General features: G+C 46.3%; 1 long non-coding RNA gene across 5 annotated transcripts; it reads right to left on the bottom strand.

Annotated features, from left to right (window-relative positions):
- Positions 1 to 2,095: 2,095 nt before the first annotated feature.
- On the bottom strand, positions 2,096 to 18,193 carry LOC311600861. 5 transcript variants are annotated; one of them, XR_014780382.1, is made up of 6 exons: positions 18,062 to 18,165; positions 12,515 to 12,641; positions 10,863 to 10,950; positions 7,828 to 7,988; positions 4,535 to 4,892; positions 2,096 to 2,263 (listed from the first exon to the last, which is right to left on the bottom strand). It is a non-coding gene; the product is annotated as an uncharacterized lncRNA (long non-coding RNA). The 5 variants fall into 5 exon arrangements; XR_014780379.1 differs by lacking the exon at positions 12,515 to 12,641 and having other exon boundaries at positions 18,062 to 18,193; XR_014780380.1 differs by lacking the exon at positions 12,515 to 12,641 and having other exon boundaries at positions 4,820 to 4,892; positions 18,062 to 18,193.
- Between the last annotated feature and the right edge of the window lie 77 nt (positions 18,194 to 18,270).

Raw genomic sequence — 18,270 nt, 5'->3', positions numbered from 1 at the left:
ACAGGTGGGGGTGGGGAAGGACATAAGCTCCACCATCTAAAAGGAGTTCCAAGGGACCCAGTGCCAAAGAGGGAAAGGTACCTCTTCCAGACCAGTGGCTCTCCTAACGCTGTGACCCTTTAAGACAGTTCCTCATGTTGTGATGGCCCCCCTCAACTGTCATATTATTTTTGTTGCTACTTGGTAACTGTAATTTTGCTACTGTTATGATCGCAATGTAAACATTTGAAGATAGAGGGTTACCAAAGGGGTGGAGACCCAAGGGTTGAGAACCACTGCTCTAGATCATATCTATGAAACACCCACAACTTGCCAAGCCTTTCCAACCAGTTTGCTTAGTCCTCAGACCCCTTGGGATGCTCTTAGTGACTTCTCTGTTACAAACAGTTCAGAGAGGAGCAGTGAGTTGCCCCAAGCAGCACAGCACTTAGCAGCAGACTTAGGAACTGAGTTTGGTTTTTGCTTTTAAAAATATTTGTGCCAGGGCCCGGCATGGTAGTGTAAGCCTTTAATCCCAGCACTTGGGAGGCAGAGGAAGGCAGATCACTGTAGAGCAGGCTGGCCTCAAACTCATAGCAATCTGCCTGCCTCTGACTCCTGAGTGCTGGAATTAAATGAGTGTGCCACCATGTTCGGCTCCTTATTTTTTCGCTTTTTCAACAATAACAATTTCCCCAGCCCTTCTCCTTGCGTCTGCTACACTTTCTCACCCCTAATTCCATTGCTCTTGAGGCTTCTGTGGAATGTCTGATGCAGTCGAATTTTAAAGGGCTGGTGTACAGTTAGCTCACTTACTGTTACATGGCTCTGGGTTCAAACCTCGGCCTCACAACAAACATATTCAACACAAAACAAGGCACTAAGGTTAAAATAACTTGCATATAAAAAAACAGACAAACAAGCGGGCATGGTGGCTCATGCCTTTAATCTTAGCGCTTGGGAGGCAGAGGCAGGTGGATCCCTGTGAATTCAAGGACAGCCAGAGCTAAGAGCTACATAGAGAAACCCTGTCTTGGAAAAAAGAAAGAAAGAGAGAGAGAAAGAGAAAGAAAAGAAATAATTGACAATAATTCTATGTTAGTAGACTGTTTTCAGGACCTCACTGGTGACTTCAGTTGTTGATCAGAGCAGGGTTCTGGTGACCACCAAAAAAAAGCCACTTAACCCCCAAAACCAAAAGTCTCAGGTGCCTGGGGATACAGTCACCAGCTCCTTCCTGTCCTTTCCTTTCCCACTGAGCATCACTGAAGACATGAGCCACAGCAGCATCGGCTTCAGGACAGACGATCCACTGAAAGCCTGCCTTGAGCTGGCTGGCCTCTCCTGCAGAGAAATAACTCTCACAGAAAAGCCTCAAATGCATTTTCTGGGAGCTTTTAGAGGCAAAGAACACAGGAAAAACTACATCCTGGTTGAGCAGTTGCAGGGGGAGTTAAAGCAAGCAAGCAGTTTAACAGAAGCCAAAAACATACAGTGAGCTGGGGCATTTTAACCCTTTTGTTTTGTTTTGTTTTGGTTTTGTTTGGTTTGGTTTTTTGAGACAGGGTTTCTCTGTGTAACAGCCCTGGCTATCCTGGCCTCTGTTTGTAGACCAGGCTGTCCTCAAACTCAGAGATCTGCCTGCTTCTACCTCCCGAGTGCTGGGATTAAAGGCATGAGCCATGTCTTATTTTATTTTAAGAGTTCAGTAGTTTAGAGGTTTAGAGCACTTGATGCTCTAAAAGAGGACCCAGGTTCCCAGCACCCACATCATGACCCACATCCATCTGTAATTCCAGTTCCAGGAAATTCAGTACCTTCTTCTGGCCTCTGTAGGTAGTAGGTCCGAGGCACACATACAGTACACACACATACATGCAAGCAAAATCTCCTCATAAAAGTAAAGAATTCTTTTTTTTTGTTTTGTTTTTTTGTTTTGTTTTGTTTTTCAAGACAGAGTTCCTCTGTGTGTCCTTGACTGTCCTGGACTCACTTTGTAGACCAGGCTGGCCTCGGACTCACAGTGATCCGCCTTCCTCTGCCTCCCAAGTGCTGGGATTAAAGGCATGCACCACTGCCGCCCAACAAGAAATCTTTTTAACTAATAAAGTTTTAAGTTATGTTTACTTATTTATTTATTTATTGTGTGTATGGGAAGGCAGCACAAGTGTGCCAAGACATGAGCCTTCTTCATCCGATGAGCTATCTCACTGGCCTCAAGATGAGACGTGTCAAAGAAGACCTTTGTTTCTTCATGTTTCTTTTTTTTCTTTCTTCCCTTTTCCTAAGATTGAAGAATTCTTTTATTTATTTATTTGTTCATTTTCATGACAAGGTTTCTCTGTGTAGCCTTCACTGTCTTGGACTCACTTTATAGACCGAGTTGTCCTTGAACTCACAGAGATCTATCTGCCTGCCTCTGTCTCCTCAGTGCTGAGATTACAGGTGTGTGCCACAGTGCCCGGTGGAAAACAAGATTGGTGGATTTGTTTGTTTGTTTGTTTGTTTGTTTCAAGAAAGGGTTTCTCTTTGTAGCCTTGGCTGTACTGGACTCTGTGCTACCACACTTAGCTTTCTTTTAAATTATTATTTAATTGACATAATTAATTAATGCATGTATGTCTATCTGGGTGCATGTGACTGCAGATGTTCAAGACAGGGCACAAGTTCCTTTCTCTTATTTCAGTTGGAGTCCTTTTGGTTTAAACTGAAACTGACACCACTCACCACCCATGATCACCACCCACCTACCACCACCACCACCATCACCACCACCACCACCACCCATCTACAACCACCACCTCCACCACCTCTACCACCTCCACCACCTCCACCACCTCCACAACCACCACCACCTCCACCACCACCACCACCTCCACCACCTCCACCACCACCACCACCTCCACCACCTCCACCACCTCCACCACCTCCACCACCTCCACAACCACCACCACCTCCACCACCTCCACCACCTCCACCACCGCCACCACCTCCACCACCTCCACCACCTCCACCACCGCCACCACCACCACCTCCGCCACCACCACCACCACCTCCACCACCACCACCACCACCCTCCGCCCCACCACACCACCACCCACGCCTCCCTTTCTACTCCTGCTGTGAAAAGTCACACAGCAAAGTATCCAATCCTGTTCTAAATCTCAGGGTCAAAATGCCCCCCAGCTCACTGAATGCTTTTGGCTTCTGTGAACCTGCTTGCTTGCTCTACTTCCCCTTACAACTGCCAATCAAGTCGTAGTTTTTCTGTGTTCACTGCCTTTAGAAGCTCCCTGTAAAATGCATTTGAGGCTCCTCTGTGAGAAGTGCTTCTCTCCGGGACAGGACAACCAGCTTAAGGCAGTTCTCAGTTTGGATATTGGTTGTGCTGAGTGGTCTTTGGTGCTCTGCCCTGCAACAGTGTCCCCCCTACACACACACACACACACACACACACACACACACACACACACACACACACAGCTGGGGTTACAACTAGTTCTGAACCACCTGACATGGGTGCTGGGGATCTAACTTAGGGCTCTGAGTTAGAAATAAGCTCAGGACCAGGCATGATAGCCCATGCCTTTCATGCCAGTGCTGGGGGTGGCCAGCAGAGGCAGGTGGATTTCTGTGAGTCCAGGGCCATCCAAGGCTACATAGTGAGCCTTTATCTCAACAACAAAAATGTTTTGGTTCATAAAGAGATCAGCACTCCAACTGAAGTGTCTCCACAAAGTGAAACTTTTCTCTTGATCAAGAGTGAGCATTTTAAGCTGGGTGGTGGTGGTGGTGGTGGTGGGGTGGCGGCAGCAGCAGCGGTGGTGGTGCACGCCTTTAATGCCAGCATTTGGGAGGCAGAGGCAGGTGGATCTCTGTGAGTTCGAGGCCAGCCTGGTCTACAAAGCGAGTTCCAGAACAGCCAAGGCTACACGGAGAAATCCTGCCTTGAAAAACCAAACAAAATCAAACAACAACAAAAAGATTTGAATTCCTGTTGCAAACACCAGTTTTATGACTCTGGATAGAGAAGACTCACATTTATTACTTCTTATGCTCTGGGAGAAGAGAGTGTGCTCCTAGCTGCTCACCCGTTTCTCCAGGCCCTATGAACTTTTTTTTTAATAAACGAAGATGCTCTTATCCCTCTTCCTCTTCCTCTCTTCTTCTCACTCTTCCTGTCTCTGTCTCTGTCTCTCCCTGGGGTACCTCTCCCCACTTTCCTTCTCTCCCCATGTTCATTTAATAAACCTCATGTAACATTAAAAAGAAAAGAAAAAAAGAAAAGAAAAAAAGAAAATGAAGATGGCTTTGAATTTCTGATCCTTCTGCCTCCACTCTCCACACATGCAGTTTATTGTTGGGAATCAAACCCAAGGCATGGTGCATGCTAGGCAAACACTGTACCAACTGAACTCTACTCCTGACCTCAGCCTCACTTTTGAGAGGGGCTGTGGAGGAGCTGTCAGGCTGCCAGTCCATGGACATCTCTTTAAATGGCGGGGAGTGGCCTATTGAGCCTGGGCCAGGCTGTGATTCAAAGTCAAGCACTCACCCACTGTTCGTTTCTGGAACCTTTCCCGACCACCTCCTTGTTTTTCCACCCTGCTGCTCCTTGTGAAGAGAGTTCTTGGTTCTCAGCTCTCTTTGTTTTGGCTGCAGACACAGTCTCACTCCTCCGCCCATCCCTTTGCTGGACCGCTGGGCGTGACTCACTTTTCTGGATCTCAGCAGCCATGGAGTTCCAAGCCATTTGGGTCTCTGTCCTTGAATTTACCTCCATATACACACTGTTCCCCTGGAGAGTAGCCTATCTGTGGGATCCACTGGTGCAACTCACCTCTTACAGGACCATAAGGGTGATTGTGCTGGCCTGTAGCTTTATGGTGGTAGAGTAAAGCTGCTGTTGCTTCCTTAAAAAACAACACGAAAACAAAAACAAAAACTCAGTCCCAAAGGGTTAGGATTAGAGTTGTACAATTTTGAGCACTTCTCTATTGGGTGGAACCTGGGTTCAAAAATACAGAAACACAAAAAATATCATCCCAAGATAAACAGGACAGGAAATGAAAACAAAAGCCACAATTGGTGGCATATGCCCATAAGCCCAGGATTTATGAGGCAGCCAGAGGCAGGAAGATTAAGAGTTCAAGCCGGGTGTGGTGGCGCACACCTTTAATCCCAACATGTGGGAGGCAGAGGCAGGTGGAATTGCTGTGAGTTCGAGGCCAGCCTGGTCTACAACATGAGTCCAGGACAGCCAAGGCTACACAGAGAAACCTAGTCTCGAAAAACCAAACCAAACCAAACAAAACAACAACAACAAACCCAAAAAACAAAAAACAAGAGTTCAAGGTCATTCGCTCCCAGTGGTTCATGTCTTTGATTCTAGCACTCTGGGAGGCAGAGACTGGTGGGTCCTTGTGAATTCAAGGCCACCCTACAAAACAAGTCCAGGACAGCCAAGGCTACATTACGCAGAGGAACCCTGTCATAGAAACAACAAAGAGTTCAAGGTCAAGGTTGCCTAGGATACACAGCCGCTGAGTCTGAGGTTAGCCTGGGTTACTTGAGACTTCGTTTTCAAAAGGCCACCGCAAGCAACAGCAGCACAGCCCTGTAATTCCTGCATGCAGAGGCTGACGTAGGAAACACACATGAATTTTAAGCTAGCCTGTGATATAGAGAGGGCTATATAGAGAGATACTATCTCCAAAACAAAAAACAGAGTGGGAGAAGGCAGAGAAATAGAATAGAAATAAGGGTATTGTCTAGGGGACTAGGAGAGAGTAACCCCTACCCAGTGGACAAGGAAAATAGGGAGAAACGTGGCAAAGTTCCCAAGTTCTCCTTTTGGTGACATGGGGTGTGTTGACCACAAACATGCTGGTCAAGTCCTCGGTCACTGAGTTACAATCCTAGCTGTGCCCAAGGCTATTTGTGCAGTGGCAGTCACTTGGATGCTCTCAAGAAACATCAGGCTAAGCCAGGTGTGGTGGTGCATGCCTTTAATCCCAGCACTCTGGAGGCAGAGGCAGGCGGATCGCTGTGCATTCGAGGCCAGCCTGGTCTACAAAGTGAGTCCAGGACAGCCAAGGCTACACAGAGAAACCTTTTCTTGAAAAACCAAGAAATGGGGCTGGAGAGATGGCTCAGTGGTTAAGACCACTGTCTGTTCTTCCAGAGGTCCTGAGTTCAACTCCCAGCAACCACATGGTGGCTCACCAACCATCTATAATGAGATCTGCTGCCCTCGTCTGGTGTGCAGGCAGAACATTGTATGTAATATATAAAAATAATGAAAGAAAGAAAGAAAGAAAAGAAAAACCAAGAAAGAAAGAAACATCAGGCTAGACTTTAACCTAGGTCTTGAAGACAGAGTTCATTGTATACAGGTCTTTGTTTTTACTTTATTTTTTCATATTTTACAATCTCTATGTGTTTATTCCCAGAATTTAGCATGGAACTTGCCCAAATCAAGTCCTTGCTAAACACCTGATCTAGCTCACGGAACAGTCATCAGCATCTGAGGACCTTTTACCATAAAAAGAGCTCTCAAAAGTCCTTCATGTGGACTGGAGAGATGGCTCAGAGGTTAATAGCATTGGCTGCTCTTACTGAGGGCCCAAGTCTTAGTCCCAGCACCTACATAGTTGGTCACAACCAACTATAAATTCAGGTCCATGGAATCTGATGCCCTCTTCTGGCATCAGTGGGTACTGCACACAGGTAGTGCACTTATGAGCAGGTAAACACTCATATGCATAGAATAAAAATAAACCGTCCTTTGTTCTCCACATAAGTGCTGTGGCATCTGTGTATGCACACATACAATAAAAAATAGGGCCAGGCAGTGGTGGCACATGCCTTTAATCCCAGCACTCGGGAGGCAGAGGCAGGCGGATCTTTGTGAGTTCGAGGACACTTTGTAAGTGAGTCTAGGACAGCCAAGGCTACACAGAGAAATCCTGTCTCGAAAAACCAAAAACCAAAACAAACCAAAACAAAAAAAAAACCCCAACAAACAAACCAAACACCATATTTATTGCCTTTCTGAGTAGAGCTTCCATTCTGTGTGTGTGGAATGGGGAGAGGCTTTGTAGACCCAGAGGCTGAGAAAGAGAACGCCCAGAAACCTCTGCCCTGCTATTTAGCATTTCATAGCTTCAAATAGGTACATTTGCTTATATGTGCGGAGGGGGTGTTTGTTATTGCTGCTTTGCAGAGGTGGGGATGGAGCCCTGGCCCCATGCATAGCTAGGTAATTGCTTTGCCACTGATCTATATACCCCCATCCCAAGGTACATTTTTAAATTCACAAAGCCCCCCCCCTTCATTAGCCCCTTTTTGGTTTTTTCGTTATTTTAACAAGAATTTGGTTCCCATGAGGTCAAGACATGATAATTACATTCAGCCTTTTGCAATTATTGGTGAGGAACCAGGTAACGGCACTGACATTTAATATTTAATTGGTTTTGATCAGCATTAATTAGTCGCAGATGTGTACCAGATTCCCATTTAATTAAATACTCTTGGGAACATATTGCGGGCTCGGGGATTGTAACCACATCAAAAAGTAGGCGTCCAACTTTAAAAGTTGGGTCCCAGAGATGCAGGCAACCATGGAGGGGAGAGTCCAGATGTTTAGAATTCCCTTTGCCTCAAAAGCAGACCTCCTGCCTCCAGGTCCCCGGACCGCAAATCTCAGTGTTTTCTCTGGGAGTTTCCAGACTCCCCTCCCCCTTTTCCTTGTCTCCTTCCTTCCCTCCCTCCCTTTCTCTCTCTCAGTCTCACTCATCATCACCATCATCATCTGTTATCGCTTCTACCATCTCCGCTGAAACTCACCCTGTAGACCAGGCTGGCCTCAAACTCCAAGATCCGCCTGTGTCTCCTGCTGAAGCATTCTCCAGCGGAAGCAAACACAGGTGATTACTTCTCCCATGCAGAGCAAACCCACTATGGACCCCTCCTCCTTCTCCCAAGGTGCTCTCACTTTTCTTTGTGACCTGTTAGAGAAAAAACTCAGAATGATGTCATGTGGGGCTGGGCACATTTAAGTGTTGGTGTCTGTGATCCTCAAGTTCAGTCCCCAGAACTATATAAATGGGGTGTGGCGGTGCAAGCATACAAGCCCACCAGTATGGATGCGGCACAAACAGAAGGGTTCAAGGTCATCCTCAGTCACAATAGCAAGTTTGAAACCACCCTGATCTACAGGAGACTGTTTCAAAAATAATAAGGGCTGGAGAGATGGCTCAGAGGTTAAGAGCACTGGCTGCTCTTCCAAAGGTCCTGAATTCAATTCCTAGCAACCACATGGTGGCTCACAACCATCTGTAATGAGATCTGGTGCCCTCTTCTGTTGTGTAGCCAGGATACTGTATACAAAATAAATAAGTAAAACTTTAAAAAATAATAAGTGAAAGAGATGGTCTGCACCAGCTATCCAGATCAGGTTCCCTGCATCCCAGTCTGCCTTAACCTCACTCTCTTCGGCATTTGGTTCTTGTTGCTCTGCATGGCGTCCTTACCAGTGTCACCTCCTTGATGCTGATCCCAGTGATCAATCTACTATGCTTTTACTAACCTGGCTCATTATATCTGCTCTCCCCCCTCCCCCATATTGTAGAGATAGCAGCACACTATGCACTCCACGCTGTCCTTAAACTCCTGAACCTTCTGCCTTAGTCTCCTCAGAATGCTAAGATCAAAGCATGTCCTCCTTTAATAGATGTGGAGTCTGCATTGTGCTGTATGCAAACACTATTCATTTTATATGAGGGACCTGAACATTCCTGCATGTTGGTACCTTGGAGGGTACTTTACCCACTGAACATTTCCCAACCCCTACTCCTTTTCTTTCTCTCTTTCTCTTCTTTCTTCTTCCTTTCTTCCTTCTTCCCTCCCCTCCTTTCTTTTTTTTTCTTTCTTATTTGTACTCCATCTGTGTGAGGAAGTCAAAGGACAACCTTGGATGTCTGTCCTCCCCTTTCTCTCCATTCAACATCATTTTAAGAGAGCATCTTTTATTGTTTACTGCTGGGTACACTAGGCCAGCTGCCCTGTGAGCATCTGGGGATTCTCCTGTCTCCATCTCCCACGTCCCATGCCATAAAAGGACTAGGATTACAAAAGTGGGGTGCCACACCTGGCTTTACATGGGTCTGGGGTTCTTCACGTTCGAGCAACAAGCACTTACACACTAAGCCGGCCCCCCAGCCCTGGACCTCCTCTTTCTTAGGAGGCAGAGGCTCTGTGGCCCCGCCCTGTGTCTCTGGATCCCCTCTTGTGAGAATGAGAGCCCAGCTATGGTTTCCTGCCCACGTGCGGCTGGCTGTAGGGCCACCTTGTGTTTGCTTTGCCCGGGTGCCTGCCTCGTTTCCTTTCCCCCTCCCTCTTCTCTAATGGAGCGTGGGTTGGAGCTTTGCCTCAGGCTGTGATTTCTATGGAGCCCAGGCTAAGTCAACATTCCAGTGGTTGCATAGAGCAAGCAGGGAGAGGTCACCGCTGGAGATCAAAATGGAGAGCTTAGAAAGCATAGTCACCCCTTGGGATCCTTGGGAATGAGTCCCAGAACTCCTCAGCTGGGAGACTCATAGAAATGTAAAGTCTCTAATATAAACTGCTTCAGGGGAGCATGTTCATTCACAGCCTCTTGTTATTTAATATAATAAAAAAAAAGTATGTGAATTTTTTAATTTTTATTATTTATTTTTTTATTTATTCATTTTACTTATTTTTGGCTTTTCAAGACAGGGTTTCTCTGTATAACAGCTCTGGCTGTCCTGGAACTTGCTCTGTACTCCAGGCTAGCCTCGAACTCACAGAGATCCACTTGCCTCTGCCTCCCAAGTGCTGGGATTAAAGGCATGTGCATCACCGCCTGGCCCTATTTTTTTTTTTATTTTATTTTATTGTATGTGTGCATACACAGATGCCACAGCACTTATGTGGAGAACAAAGGTCAACTTTTGGGAATCAGGGTTTGTGCTTTACCATTAGGGTCCTAGGAATTGAGCTCTGGTCATCAGGCTTGGTGCCAAGCACCTTTATCCCCTTAGCCATCTTATTGGCCTATACAATGTGAACATTTATGCTGTGTTATGTATAAGTTATTAAAACTGTGTTAGAATAATAAGGTATACATGTTGAGTCTAAGCACAAATTTTTTTTGATAATTTGGTGCTGGGGATCAAACCCAGGGCCTTATTCTCTCTCTCTCTCTCTCTCTCTCTCTCTCTCTCTCTCTCTCTCTCTCTCTGTGTGTGTGTGTGTGTGTGTGTGTCTGCAAGGGAATGTTTATTTAGGTCCAAAGACAACTTTTGGGGTCTACTTCTCTCCTCCTACCATGGAGTTACAGGATCAAACTCATGTTGTTAGCATTGGCAGCAAGTTAGTTTTTTGTTTTGTTTTTGTTTTTCTTGAGACAGGGTTTCCTCTGTGTAGTTTCTGTGTAATCCCAGCACTCAAGGAAGCAGAGGCAGATGAGTCTCTGTGGGTTCAAGGTCAGCCTGGTCTACAAAGTAAGTCCAGGACAGCCAAGGCTACACAGAGAAATCCTGTCTCTGAAAAAATAAAATAAAAAAGAGCTCCAAGGCAGATGGTGGTGGCACATACCTTTAATCCCAGCACTCGGGAGGCAGAGGCAGGCGAATCTCTGAGTTCGAGGCCAGCCTGGTCTACAGAGTTGCAGAGTGATTCCAAGGCAGCCAGGGTTACACACAGAGAAACCCTGTTTTGAAAAACTAAAAAAACAAAACAAAACAAAACAAACAAACAACAACAACAAAACCACCACCACCACCACCACCACCAAAAAACAAAATAAAATAAATAAAAAAGAGCTCAGAAGGCTACTCCCCCAGGATCTTTGAGTTTACCTCCTCTCTCCAGTGTTCTGTGTTGCTTGCTTCCTCTGCCCTTCTGAAACTTAACTTGTGGCTCCTGGCTCGTCGGCCTGAGCAGGCACTGTAGAGGAAGAAGGGACTCAGGATGGGAAAGCGAGTGTTGCTAAGGTTCCTCCCCAGGGTATGATGGCTAGTTTTTGTTTTGTTTGTTTGTTTTGTTTTTTGAGAGAAGGTTTCTCTGTGTAGCCTTGCCTGTCCTGGACTTGCTTTGTAGACCAAGCTGGCCTTGAACTCACAGTGATCTGCCTGCCTCAGTCTCCCAAATCCTGGGATTAAAGGTGTGCGCCACCACATGTGGCTTCCTATTTAAAGGACACAGAAGGAAGCTCACTCTGCCTGCTTTGCTTTCTTTTTCTCTCTGGCAGGTCCATTCCCTCACTGGCATTAGAGCCTAATTCTTTAGGATTCTGGCACATACTGAAGACCAGCTGAGACATCCAGCTTTGTGGACTGACCCACCACAGGATTCTTGGACCTTCTGCTGGTAGGCAGCCATTTTAGGACTACAATTCTAATGAATCCTCTTTCTCTGTCTAGATTCATCCTATGAGTCCGTTCCTAGAGAACCCTGACTAAGGCACGGGGAGACACAGCAATGCTCCCTTCCCACTCTCCTTAAGGTCCCAACAACAAAACAAGGCACTTTTTGGCCAAAGCTCACTCTGGGAAACCAATGCGTTCACTAGCTTTTGACTTTAATGTGGCTGTGGGGGTCAGAAATGGAATTTTAAAGGCAATCCCAGAGAGAGAAGCAAAGGAAGGCTAGAGTTGTTTTTTTGGAGCTCTTGGATTAGGCCAGACTCCCTCAACCTCAGAAGGTCTTCAAAACCAAGGTCAAGGTCAAAGTGAGTACAGGCACCACTGCCCTCTGCTGGAGAGATTGGCATCCTGCCCAAGGCCTGTATTTGGCTCAGGACCAAGATGTTTTTAACTTTCCTGGGACTTTTGGTTCCTTTGAGAATGTGAAGGAAACTGGCTATGGCAATAGCACCTGGAAAGCGCCTGATCTCGGCTGATCTCAGAAGCTAAGCAGGGTGGGGTCTGGCTAGTACTTGGATGGGAGAATGTGAAGAAAACGAGGACTTAAAGAAAATTTGGATATGCAAACCCAAATGTTAAGTTGGTTTTGTTTATTTGTTTTTGTTTTTTGATTTTCAAGACAGGGTTTCTCTGTGCAGCCCTGGCTGTCCTGGACTCACTTTATAGACCAGGCTGGCCTCGAACTCACATCGATCTGCCTGCCTCTGCTGAGATTAAAGGTGTTAAGTTTTGTACAAGGGCTGGCCTCCATGGTTGAGTGCTTCCTAGATCCTTTTTTCTTTTCATACTTTATTTACGTACATTGGTGTTCTGCCTGCATGTATGTCTGTGAGGGTGTCGGATCCTGGAACAACAGCTATAGACAGTTCTGAGCTGCCATGTGGGTGCTGGGAACCGAACCTGGGTCCTAGGACTGCAAGAGAAGTGAGTGCTCCCAACCACTGAGCCATCTCTCCAGCCCCAACTACCTAGATTCTTGAGGCTTTAGGTTCTGCACCAAGAACGCAAGAGGTGAGGAGTGATTTGCCTAGAGTTTCAGTGATTGACAGACAGACCCTCTAGAACCCATTAATGTCCCAACTGACCATGTGACTTCACTTCAGAAGCTGACAGTCGGGTGGCCTAATACCAGCACTCAGGAGTCAGAGGTAGGAGAATCAAGAGTTCAAAGGTCATTCTCTGTCATAAAGTTTGGGTTACAGGAGACTCTGCCTGGAAAAAAAAAAACAAAACTAACCAACCAACCAAGACTTGGGTGCCAGGAGAAATTAAGAAACAGCCACCCAAGCCGGGCAGTAGTGGCTCTTAATCTCAGCACTCGGGAGGCAGAGGCAGGTGGATCGCTTTGAGATGGAGGACAGCCTGCTCTACAAAGTCTAGGACAGCCAAGGCTACACAAAGAAACCCTATCTTGAAAAACAAACCAAAAAAGAAAAAAGAAAAAAAAAAAAGAAAAGAAAAACAAATCCCCAGCACTCGGGAGGCAGAGGCAGGTGAGTTCAAGGCCAGTCTGGACTACAGAGCAAGTTCCAGGATAACTAGAACTGTTACACAGAGAAACCCTGTCTTGAAAAACAAACAAACAAACAAACAAACAAAAAATCAAAACAAAAAACCCAAGCAAACAAAAAGATTTGTGTTTAACAAATACATGTTGTATATTATATGTTGATTCTCTTGCCCCTCCTTTTAAATAAGTTTTTGGAGGGTAGTCTCATGGCCTCTAACTCACTATATAATGAGGCTGAACTTGAATTTGATCCTTCTGGCCTTTCCTCCCACAAGCTAAGATTAAGATGCACCACTATAACACTTAAAAAAAAAAGATTAATTTATTTACTATGTATACAGTGCTCTGCCTCCTTGTACCCCTGCAGGCCAGAAGAGGGCAGATCACATTATAGATGGTTGTGAACCACCATGTGGTTGCTGGGAACTGAACTCAGGACCTCTGGAAGAGCAGCCAGTGCTCTTAACTGCTGAGCTATCTCTCTAGCCCCAGCTTAAGTTTTCTTTTTTAATTAACTAGCTTTTGGCAATGCTGAAGGTGGAACGCAGGATCTCCTACATGCTAAATAAGCACTTTATCAGTTTAGCTACAGCTTCAGCCCTCCACATTGCTGTTTTGCTAAATTAGACTCACGTGTGTGTGTGTGTGCCACGACACACTCTTGAGGACAACGTGCTGGGGCCAGCTCTTTCTGAGGTCCTGGGGATCATGCCCAGGTTGTCAGGCTTGGTGACCTTTAGCTGCTGAGCTGTCTTTCAAGCCTTCTAGGGTGCATGTGTAGAGATCAGGAAGCAACTTCCAGGAGTCCAATTCTTGAATGCAATGATGGCATGACTGCTCCAAGGGATGGTTGAGAGGAAAGGCTTTAATTGCAGACTGAGGGGGAGTACAGCCAAAGGCATCTGGCTGTCCAGCACAGAGAGAGAGAGAGAGAGAAGTGAACTGAACATGGCCAGTAGACTTAACCAGGCCATGTGAGAAGAGAGGGGTGAGAGAGAAGGGCAAGAGAGACCAGAGACCAGAGAGAGAGAGGAATAAGAAGCTGGGAAAGGCAAGGCAAGCCCGGGGCTGGAGAGGTTTAGGGTAGGGGATAGGTGAGAAGAGCTGTGAGGAGCCACTGGTACTGAGACCCTGGAGGCCTGCAGCTGCTCTGCTATGCTAGGAGGCCTCACAGCTGTTTGTCCTGACTTTCTTTTGGACCTGACAACTCTTTCCACTGTGGGTCTTTTTTTTGGGGGGCGGGGTTGTTGTTGTTGTGTGTTTTTTTTTTTCCGAGACAGAGTTTCTCTGTGTATGTTGTTGTTTTTTTTTTTTCGAGACAGGGTTTCTCTGTGTAACAGCCCTGGCTGTCCTGGACTCGCTTTGTAGACAAGGCTGGCCTTGAACTCATGGCAATCCACCTGCCTCTGCCTCCTGAGATCCTGTGGATCTTGTGTCAAACTCTTGTCAGTATGTCTGCCTGTGTGGCAGCCCTTCTTTTAAAAAAAATTATTAAACTTCCTATGAGGGCTGGAGATATGGCTTCACAGTTAAGAGCGCTGGCTGTTCTTCCAGATGACACAGGTTCAATTCCCAGCACCCACATGGCAGCTCACAGCTGTAACTCCAAGGGATCCAACACCATCACACAGACATACATGCAGGCAAAACACAGATGCACATAAAATAAATCTTATTGTGTGTATGTGTGTGTGGGGGGGCATGCAGGGTGCCATGGTGTGTGGATGTAGGTCAGAGGACAATTTTCTGGAGTTCCCTAGTCCTGCCATGTGAGTCCCAGTGACCTACTTCACGTAGTCAGGCTTGGTGGCCAGTGACTTGACCCACTGAACCATCATGCTGATTCTTGTTAGTTTTTGGTTTTTGAGACAAGATTTTTTTTTTTTGAGACAGGGTTTCTCTGTGTAGCCCTGGCTGTCCTGGAACTTGCTGTGTAGGTCAGGCTGGCCTTGAACTCAGAGAGACCCACCTGCCTCTGACTCCCAGTGCTGTGATTAAAGGCATGCACCACCAAAGCTGGGTGAGACAAGATCTTTATTTATTTTTGGTTCTTTGAGGGAGGGTTTCTCTGTGTAGACTCACTTTATAGACCAGGCTGGCCTCAAACTCACAGAGATCAGCCTGCTTTGTCTCCCGAGTCATGGGCTTAAAGGTGTGTGCCACCTGGCCTGACTGAGACAAGATTTTTTTTTTTTTTTTTTTTGTTTTGTTTTTCAAGACAGGGTTTCTCTGTGTAGCCTTGACTGTCCTGGACTCACTTTGTAGTCCAGGCTGGCCTCGAACTCACAGCGATCCACCTGCCTCTGCCTCCGGAGTGCTGGGATTAAAGGCATGTGCCACCATGCCCGACTCGAGACAAGATCTTTCTATGTAGCCCTGGCTGGCCTGGCATTCACTATGTAGACTAGGCTGGCCTCGAACTCAGAGAGATCAACCACACTTTCCCCCTTTAAAGACTATTTCTCAGTGTGTGGAGTCACCTTCCTTTAATCCCAGCACTCTCAGGGCAGAGGCAGGTGAATCTCTTGAGTGTTCAAGGCCAGCCTGTCTAGAGAGCTAGTTCTAGGCCCACCAGGGCTACCCTGTGAAAGCTTGTATGGAAAGAAACAAAACAGAACAGAAACCTAAAATGCTTCTCCATTTGTACTGGATTTTGCTCTCTAGGAACTTTCAAATTTCAGAGTTTTTTTTTTTTCTTAATCCTACCAAGAAATATACATCAAGCTGACACCGTGGACCAGATCATGCTCTTGGGCTGTGAAGAGAACCTTGTACTGGGAAAGGAATGGTGGCCAGAGAAGAAAAGGTCCAGGTAGAAATGTATAGGCTGGAATCTGAGACCAAACAGCCTGGCTCCAGAATCTTGGCTAGGCCATCTGCCTCCAAATGCTTTTGTCCTTTGCTCTCTACAACCTACACACACTCACACGGTTCTGGAATCCAGTAGAAAAAGACCTCTGGCCAGCGGTGGGGGTGCACACCTTTAATCCCAGCACTCAGGAGGCAGAGGCAGGCGGATCGCTATGAGTTTGAGGCCAGCCTGGTCTACAAAGCGAGTCCAGGACAGCCAAGGCTAACACTGAGAAACCCTGTTTCGAAACAAAAACAACAACAACAAACAAACAAACACACAAAAAAATGAAAGAAAGAAAAGAAAAAGACCTCTGTTCTTTTTTTTGTTTTGTTTTGTTTTTTGTTTTTCGAGACAGGATTTCTCTGTGTAGCCTTGACTGTCCTGGACTCACTTTGTAGACCAGCTGGCCTCAGACTCACAGAGATTTGCCTGCCTCTGCCTCCCGAGTGCTGGGATTAAAGGTGTGCGCCACCACCGCCCGGTGACATCTGTTCTTTGCAAATCTCAACAGAGTTTTGTCAACATCACACACACACACACACACACACACACACACACACACACACACACACACACACAAAATCTCTGAGACTCAGTTTGCAAATCTGAAATGAAGGTTCTGGTCTCAACCAGCACCGAGGGTGCTACATGCAACTGTGTGAGGTGCATGGTGGCATATTTGACATATAGATTTCTGTGTATCCTTGGCTATCCTGGACTCACTTTGTAGACCAGGCTGGCCTCAAACTCACAGCAATCCATCTGCCTCTGCCTCCCTGAGTGCTGGGATTAAACGAGTGTGCCACCATGCCAGGCTGACATATAGATTTCAGTGAAATTAATTTTCCTTCTTTCTACACAGACCTTATAGTTTCCCTAGAATAGGAGAACCTTTCTTTCTCTAACTAATGAAACCACTCATTTAGAGATTCATTTCTCATCAATATAAATCATAAACGTTTCATAGAAGATTCTACTAAAATGTGATGCTGTGAGAACAAAGTGTGGGGATAAACAGCTATTTCAAGCCTTTAAGGCCCTTTAAGTTCTACTGGCAAAAAGACGCGTATAGCTAGGTACCAGACAGCGTTCTAAGTGTAGGCAAACTATGAGGAGACAGGGTTTCTCTGTGGAACAGCCCTGGCTGTCCTAGGTTCACTTTGTAGACCAGGCTGGCTTTGAACTCTCAGAGACCCACCTGCCTCTGCCTCCTGAGTGCTGGGATCAAAGCCTGGCTCCGGCTTTTTTTAAAAAAAGATTTATTTATTTATTATTTATACAGTATTCTGCCTGCATGTGTGCCTGCATGTCAGATCACATTATAGATGGTTGTGAGCCAACGTGTGGTTGCTGGGAATTGAACTCAGGACCTTTGGAAGAGCAGTCGGTGCTCTTAACCTCCAAACCATCTCTCCAGCCCTATATTCTTGATCATATATCCATGAGGGTGTTTGAAGCTTGCCAAGGCAGGAAGTGAACTTTTTTTTTCCTGGTTTTTATTCTACCTCCCTTGGCTGGGGTCTGACCTCATAGCCTTTTGTGACTGGCTAGCTTTAAACAACTGGGCAAAAGCGAAAGAAAGGGAAGGGGAAGGGGCAGGCCCCTTTAGTGCTGAGAATGCGTAGGGATTAGTGCAAACAAGCTTTTATTAGGTTGTCGGAGGCAGTGGTTAAAACACTTGCTTCAAAGTTTTAGAAGTCGGGAGGGAATTTTCAAAATGGAATTCCTTGTTGTAAATATACATCGTTTGACCGAAAAGACTAGTAGTTAACTTTTCTTAAGCACTCACGTGACTGAGGAAGACATTTCATGGGAGGGATACCTAACATCAGTGGTTCTAGCTACCTAGAGTAAAAAGAGCTTAGATGGAGGTGCCAGGACCAATATTAATATTCTAAACAGGAGGTGGGGCGGGGGGGAGGTGAGGCCTGAAGCAAACCCAGAATTAGGGAAGAGTGGTGTCACGCAGTTATGAACAGTGAACGAGACAAGGGAGGTGAGGAAGCCCACTTGGGCTGTCTGGATGACTCAGCTAGTAAAAGCACTTGCTTCCAAGACTGGGGGTGATGTGAGTTCAGTCGCTGGGCCCCACATGGTGGAGGAGAAGCCACTCTCACCAGCTGTCCTCTGACTTCTTCTGCTATTATGGGGCGCGGTCACATCCACAGACCCTAACGCGCTACAAAGTGAGTCTAGGACAGCCATGACAACCCAGAGAAACCCCGTCTTGAAAACAAACAAAAAAACCAATCAAACAAAAAAAAATACCCAAATATGAAAAGCACAGGAGACTAAGGGCCTTCTGGACTCGGGAAAATGTCGTGTCCGTCTTCGCTACCCTTCTGTGTAGCTCCAAGGTCAGGGTCACCTACGGCTTCCAGGCAACCTGTCACCTTGACGACAGCGCGAAGGAAACCGGAACAGAAGGGAGAAGCAAGTGATCTCGCGATATCTGGAGTGCTGGCTCCAGCCGGAAA

The sequence above is a fragment of the Acomys minous genome, assembly GCF_964271855.1.
Source record: "Acomys minous genome assembly, chromosome: 6".
Lineage (NCBI taxonomy): Eukaryota > Metazoa > Chordata > Mammalia > Rodentia > Muridae > Acomys > Acomys minous.
The sequence above is the reverse complement of the archived record's forward strand: the minus strand, read 5'-3'. Positions and strand labels throughout refer to the sequence as shown.